Here is an 8,382-nt window from a genome sequence, read left to right as displayed (position 1 = left end):
TCGGTTACACAGATAATTAGGGTACTCTTTTGGGCGATGGAGAGCCCTGGGGCTCTTCCTTCGGGGGGCCTGTTTTTTCAGTTGGTATGTCATCTCCATAGATACTGGGCATATAGCTCATAGTCTGGCCCAAGATGGAGTCTTGCTTTCAAGATTGAGCCTGTTCTGTTTCCTCCTTCATTTAATGAATTAAATGTGCAACTATGCAGTGGGAAACTGAGCAACTCTTAGAAATGATGGGGTGCTCTTTACGTGCCAACACCCAAAACTCTCCAAGATACATCATTAAGTGAAAAAAAATTTAGAGGCGGCACAGTGTGTCTAATATGTCACCCACCATCTACGTAAAAAAAAGGAGGGTATAAGTTTGCATACGATGTATAGTATTATGTACAGTATATAAATTCTATGTTCTGAAAAACTCACACTATACTGTATTATGATACATAAATTAATGGCTCTCTTTAGGAATTCACAGGAGAAACTAGTGACAGAGGCTGCTTCTGGGGGGCGGGCCAGGATGGGCCAGGGAGGGGTGGAGACTGGGGTCCAGAGAAAGAGGAAGATCGCCTCCTTTTCTGGTCTAGGAATTTTAACTCATGTGAATAGTAAGTTTTTGAAGAAAATTTGAAGGGTGATCTAATTTTCATTAGCGTTAATATTTAATTTTCAAAACTATTCTACTATTCAGAGCACTGAATTCAACTGATCATAAATCCTACTTCTCATATATTTAAATATTTTGATTGAATTGAGAAGGAATTCTTTAAGAAGATGGAGTTCTGTGATATGTGTGCGTATGTAAAAACCCTATAATAGCAAAACACCGAGGCGTCTAAACGTTGGATGTTTAGTCCCAATTCATCTTTCTAACCTGGACTTGGGTCAAGTGTCCGAACATTATATGTTCAGTTTCATCAGGGGTAAAATTGTCCCCCACCTCACCTTCTCCACGGGCCTACACAGTCGAAATAAGACAAGGATATAAAAACCCTCTAAAAGCAGAAAACCCCTATTCAGGAATAGGATGGTTCAGGATGATCACATTTGATGTTTTCTTGAAGTTCTTGTGTAATCCAACCCTCAAGTATTTTAAGTCATATTTTCCCTTAAGAACAAGCATGGAAGTCAAAGACATAGTTTCAGAGGACCTGGGTCCACAGTCATTGTGGTTAATGTGCGTCTTAGTGCTATCCATAATTTTCTCAGCATCACCTCCCATATTGTACATGATGTATTCTTCTAAACAACCTCCTGTACTGTCATCATGAGCTGTTTTGCCCTCCTGCAAGGTTTTCTATCAAATCTAAGTTCTGTTCCCAGTTCATTTACCCAGAAGCATTTTTTTTTTTTAGTCCTCACATTAGTACCAAAGTATCATGGTTGGGCTAGACTGCCTTGACATATTAAAAAAAAAACTTTTGATTACACTAAACTTACTTTGCCAACAAACATCCGTCTAGTCAAAGCTACGGTTTTTCCAGCAGTCATGTATGGATGTGAGAGTTGGACTGTGAAGAAAGCTCAGTGCCGAAGCACTGATGCTTTTGAACTGTGGTGTTGGAGAAGACTCTTGAGAGTCCCTTGGACTGCAAGGAGATGGACTGCAAGTTCATCCTAAAGGAGATCAGTCCTGATTATTCATTGGAAGGACTCATGCTGAAGCTGAAACTCCAATATGCTGGCCACCTGATGCAAAGAACTGAGTCATCTGCAAAGACCCTGATGCTGGGAAAGGTTGAAGGCAGGAGGAGAAGGGGATGACAGAGGATGAGATGGTTGGATGGCATCACAGACTCAATGGAGGAGTTTGAGTAAACTCCAGGAGTTGATGATGGACAGGGAAGCCTGGCGTGCTGCAGTCCATTGGGTTGCAAAGCCTCGGACACGACTGAGCGACTGAACTGAAATGACTGAAAATCACAAGCGAAAGTCCCAGTGCCTATGAACCGTGTGGTTCCTTCCCTCAGTCTTGAGGAAAAACGGCAGATACGTCTGTACCAGCGGAGGTGGCGCCACCACATGGCTACTGTGTCGGTGCAGTTCTCATCATTTGTCCAGTCAGCTTTGAAAGGATTCTTAACCTAAAAACTAATTAACAAAAGAAAAAAAGATTGTTTTTAATTTGAGGATATTTGACATATTTCAAAATTTGCTTATAAAGTAAGGTTTTATAATATTTTTATTTTGTATTACTTGTTTGCCCAATTCAAATTCATATGAATCCAGACTTGCTGAAAATTACTAGCATATGGCCGAGAATGAAAAGGAAACGAAACATTTCCCAGGAAATGTCTAGAACTGCTGATTATATAAAAGTTCTAAAAGGAAAGTAAATTCAAACTAATGTTTATTAAGACAGTAAATAGGTGGCTTTATTAAAATAAAAAGATAATGTTTACAGTTCCTTATCTCCTTATGCAGTGAAAAAGAAACTCCCATTAAGGAAGCAAGTGGAACATACACACTTAACTCTTTCCCTTCAAGGTACTTCATTAAAGTGATCGCTAAAGGATGTTTTTTGTTTTCAAGCGTCTTAGGGCAATAATGAAGCAAACTGGACAGCACACCAGCCAAGAGATGGCTCCATGTTTATGGGTAACGAGAAGGGGATGGACACTGATCACAGGGGAATCAGAGCTGAGGTGTCCCAGCCCAGAGCTGGGGGCAGAGGGGCAATGAAACACCAGGAACATTGCAGAGAGCTGAAAACTCCCAAGAGAACCAAGAGAACGGGCTGAAAATAAAAACCAGGTGTAAGTGAAGCCAACTCCCCATCTCACCCCTTCCTGGTGCCTATCAACTAGACAAAAGCAAAACCGAAACTGAAAACCACACTTGCCATGTATTCTGGAAAAAGAAACAACAGCAGAAAGTTAAAGGTAACTTAATAAAAATAACTTACAAATAGATTTAAAGAAAGATTTAAAATATGAACGCATATGAGAGACTTAGGGAGTCAGTCCCTGACATCTCACATCTGATTAGCAGGAGATCCAGACATGGAACAAAAAAGAAGGAAGAAATTATCAAAGAAAAAATATGAGAATAACAAAAATATTTCCCAAAGTTGAAGAAGATGAATCTCCAAATTGAAAAGGCATCTGGTGAACTAACTAAAACTATTTCTCACTGTCCTATGAGTTGACAGGGCTCAGTTAGCCGGTTCTCATGTTGGGAGAGGGGTCTCATGTGGCTGCAATGAGACTGCAGCTAAAACCAGAGTCATTCCAAGGCTCCATGGATTTGGGTTTTCAAAACGCTCACTCCCATGGCTGGCAGGTCACTCAGACTGGCTAGAAGCTCAGCAGCGGCCTTACCTACGGCCTCTTCCTGTGTCTTGAACTTCCTTACAGCATGGCAGATGGGTTCCAAGAGCGACTGTTTCAATACGCAGGAAAGAGAAACTACCAATCTTTCGAATCCAGAAATGGACGCAATGCCATTTCTACTATATTCTACTCATCAGAGAATCACAGGGCCCGGATTAAAGGGGAGGAAACATAGATCTTCCATTTCAGTGGGAGAAATATCAAAGAGTTCACAGCCATCTCAAGTTATCACCACCCCCTAAATGCTTCTAGAAATAAAACGTACTAGGTCACTTACAAAGTAAAGAGAATCAGAACCAAACTCATTTTCTAGCATTTCTTCCCTTGTGTACCGCACTCCAGTCACATGTGCCAGACTCATTTTATCCTCGAGGACTTTTCTCTGTCACTGTCTCTGACTAGAACACATGTTCCCTGAATCTTTGCATGACTCACTACTTCTCACAATTCAACTCTCATCTCAAATGTCACCTCCTCTGAGGTGTCCCTGCTCATCATATCTAAAATAGCATAGTCCTCTTGCCTGGCAAATCCCATGGATGGAGGAGCCTCGTGGGCTGCAGTCCATGGGGTCGCTAAGAGTAGGACACAACTGAGCGACTTCATTTTCACTTTTCACTTTCATGCACTGGAGAAGGAAATAGCAACCCACTCCAGTGTTCTTGCCTGGAGAATCCCAGGGATGGGGGAGCCTGGTGGGCTGCTGTCTCTGGGGTCGCACAGAGTCGGACACAACTGAAGCAACTTAGCAGCAGCAGTCAGCATTTATATCCTTAGCCTTATTTCAATTCATAGCACAAACCAAGTCTTTTTTTCTTGTTTTTATTATGTCTCCTTCATGAGAGTAGCAACTTTGTCTTTTTTTAAAAGATTTTTTTTTGATGTGGACTATTTTTAAAGTCTTTATTGAATTTGTTACCATATTGTCCCCATTTTGTTTTGTTTTTTTTGGCTGCAGGGCATGTGGGATCCTAGCTCCCAGATCAGGGATGGAATCCACAACCCTCTGCACTGGGAGGTGAAGTCTTAACCACTGAATGACCAGGCGAGGCCTGCAACTTTGTCATATTCAACATTGTATCTCCAATGCCTAGAGCACTACCTGGAATGTTTGTTGAGCAGCTATTGAATCAGAATCCGTCTCAAGTAGACAGCAAAGCAATGCCTTTAAGTTTCTGATTAAAAAAACAAACACCGTTTTCAACTCAAAATTCTATGTCCAGTCAAATCATCCACCAAATGGAAGGACAGATTAGAGACATTTTTCAGACTCATAAAATTTTCCCCTTTACCACTCTTCTAAGAAAGTGCCTCCACAAAATCAGGGCATAAATTAAGAAAGGTTTTAAACGTGGAATCCAGAAAACAATGGATTTAACAGAAGGAAGCAGGAATGGGAAGCCCCATGAGGAGAACTGTACACAAGACTGGAACTGCAGCTCCTTCAAATTGAAGTTCGCAGACAGAGGGCGCTGGGGCAGAAATCTCCAGATTAAAAGAGAATTCCAGTAGAACAGTTGAATTGAACGAAAAAAGTTGGGAAAAGATGACAAAATATTTTTTCAAATAGTGCAATCAAAGCAATCATAAACTGTAGGAGAAATCTAAAGTATAAGAAAAAAATGTAACCAGTAATCATATTGATCACTATCTCCTTGCTAAACAATACTCACAGAAATCCAATAAAACATTGCTTGTCATTTTCAGATTCAGAAATCAATCTAGGAAGAAGCACAAATGGTTCACTTAACAATTGCAGTGCCACTCCTCTGCCAGGGACAATCTGTGTATCATCTGCCACCAGTGAGAGTATCCTCAGTGTCAGCCAGGTGGCAAGTGGTCCGGCTCTGAAATTCCACCTCCCCTTCTGAGTATTTATGCAAAGAAAACAAAAACACTAAGCTGAAAAGATGTATGCACCCCCATGTTCACTGCAGCGTTATTTACAGTAGCCAAGATATGGAAACAACCTAAGTAAGATCAATGGATGAATGAATTAGAAAGAAAATGCTAGTATACACTTACAATGGAATATTATTCAGTCATTAACAAAGAATGAAATCATGCCATTTGTGATGACAGGGATAGAGTTCAAGGGTATTAAGCGAAACAAGTCAGAGACAGGGAAACTAATACCATATGATCTTTCTTCTATGTGGAATTTAACACATATACATACATATATACCTATGTAACATCAAGCTCATAGATACAGAGAAAAGTGGTTTCCAGAGGCAAGGTGTGGATGGGAGAAATCAGTGAATTGCTTTTTTCATTTAATTAAATTGAATTATTTAAAGGTTTTTTTTTTTTTTAAGATTTATGTATTGATTTTATTTTTTGGCTACGGTAGGTCTTTGTTGCTGCATGTGGGCTTTCTCTGGTTGCGGTGAGCAGGGGCTACGCTTCGTTGCGGTGTGTGGGCTGCTCATTGCCATGGGATCTCTTGTTGCAGAGCATGGACTTGAGGCACTCAGGCTTCAGTAGCTGCAGTGCATGGACTCAGTAGTTGTGGCTCAAAGAATTAGGCGTTCAGCGGCATGTGGGATCCTCACGGACCAGGGATGGAACCGGTGTCCCTTGCATGGCAAGGTGGATTTTTAACCACTGAACCACCAGGGAAGCCCCTGAACTGAACTTTTAAAGAAGAAAAAAAAAATCTCTACAAATTCCTGACCCAAATTCAGTGAAACTAGAGACTAATTTCAAAGAATGACAAAAGCAAAAAAAACAAAAGCCAATTAAAAAAATTTTATAACACTCCCTAGGATCACCAAAGGGAGAAGACTCTTGAGAGTCCCTTGGACAGCAAGAAGATCCAACCAGTCCATCCTAAAGGAAATCAGACTTGAATATTCATTGGAAGCTGAAACTCCAATACTCTGGCCACCGGATGTGAAGAACTGACTCACTGGAAAAAAAACCCTGATGCTAGCAAAGATTGAAGGTGGGAGGAGAAGGAGACAACAGAGGATGAGATGGTTGGACGGCATCACTGACTCGATGGACATGAGTTTGAGTAAACTCCAGGAGCTGGTGACGGACAGACAATCCTGGCATGCTGCAGTCCATGGGATCACAGAGTCGGACATGACTGAGCAACTGAACTGAACTGAGGATCCTTATCATTAATCCTACTTAGGTATAAGAAAACTAAAGGTCAGGGTGGTGAGGTAGCTTCCAGAGTCCCGTGGTTTATATGCGCAAGAGTAGAAATCTGAAACTTCCTCTTGGAGGGTTTCCCAGGTGGCATTAGTGGTAAAGAATCTGTCTGCCAGTGCAGGAGACGTAAGAGACGTGGGTTCGATCCCTGGTTGGGAAGATCCCCTGGAGAAGGGCATGGCCACCCACTCCAGGACTCTTGCCTGGAGAATCCCATGGACTAAGGAGCCTGGAGGGCTACAGTCCATGGGGTCACAGAGTTGAACACGACTGAAGCGACTAAACACACAGGATCCTTAGCTGAAAAAGAGGAAAAATATAAATTAAAATTGATGCCTATTTTAAAAAAATGAAATAAAATTACTAGCTCTCAAGTTTAAGGTATACAGTGGAAAACTAACACTATGAATGAATTTATTTTAAAATAAAGAAGGAACACAAAATGAGGAAGACTAAAAGTAAATAAATAAAATGTACTCAAGATATTATGAAAGAAGAGCTAAATTAACCTTCGGAAATTAGAAAGTAGGAGTGCTATGAAAAGCAGAAATTAACTAAATTTTAAATAAATAGGGAGAGGACATATGTATACCTATGACTGATTCATGTTGATGTTTGACAGAAACCAACACAATTCTGTAAAGCAATTATCCTTCAATTAAAAAACAAATATATTCAAAACAAAAAATAATACATTTTAGGGACTTCTCTGGTGGCCCAGTGGCCTAGACACCACGCTCCCAATGCAGGGAGCCCAGATTTGAATGCTGGTCAGGGAACTAGATCCCACATGCCGCAACTAAGACTTGGTGCAGCCAAATAAATATTTTTTAAAATAAAAATAAATATTTATTTTAATCTAAATTTGAATTTAAAAACAAACAATGGTAATTAAAACCTAGTTACAAACAATATTTACAAAGAATAGAGAAAGTCTAAAAATTTAGATTAAGAAAAGAATAATACATGTTAACTAACATGATTCACTTTTTACGGTTTTTCTACTTTGCAGATTTTAATTTTTCTTTATTGCCTTTGATCCATTTTCATGAAGCTTCCATGAGTATTTGAAAGATGTGCATTCTTATGCATGCAAAGTTCTATACATCAAATCAAGTTGCAAACTGTCTACTTTGCACACAGAGTGGTCAATAAATAATAAAGAAAAACAAAGCTGCTCTATTTTGAAGCCCTTTATAATACGCATTGGACTTCCCAGGTGGCACTAGTGGTAAAGAGCTCACCTGCCAATGCTTGAGTTTGATCCCTGGGTTGGGAAGATCCCCTGGAGAAGGGCATACAGCCCACTCCAGTATTCCTGCCTGGGAAATCCCATGGACAGAGGAGTCTTGCAGGCCACAGTCCATGGGGTTGCAGAGAGTCAGATGCGAAGAGACCTAGCATGCACGCATGCATAATATGCCTTAGATCAACTTTCCTAAGCTATGTTCCAACCAGCATCAAGTGTAAATTATCCACTCCTGTTAGTCCCTTAATCACCTCCCATGTTTATTTTTCCTTCCTGCCTTTTTTTCCTTCATATTTCCCACCAAGGCACTCCTTAAGTAACACAAAACTAAGAAGAACAAAAATACTTAAGCTAAAATATATGTATTTCTTAGCTTGTGCTAAGAACTTTAGATAGGATAATATTGACTGATTTTAATATTTTATAATAACTCTCTGATGCCAAATTATTGTCCCCATTTTAGAGGTAAGGGCAGTAAGTCAACACAGTTAAGTAATGTGCCTAACTTAGTAAGAAATTAGCTCAAGTCTATTTTACAATGAAGCCTGGTTAACCATTATGCCTACAGTCTCATCTGTTTCATTTGGCCAAGAGAGGATATCTCTCCTGTGATATCTGATAGCTCTGCCCAGAAGGAAA

The sequence above is a fragment of the Ovis aries genome, chromosome 22, assembly GCF_016772045.2.
Source record: "Ovis aries strain OAR_USU_Benz2616 breed Rambouillet chromosome 22, ARS-UI_Ramb_v3.0, whole genome shotgun sequence".
Taxonomy (NCBI): Eukaryota; Metazoa; Chordata; class Mammalia; order Artiodactyla; family Bovidae; genus Ovis; species Ovis aries.
This window is presented reverse-complemented; position numbering follows the sequence as displayed.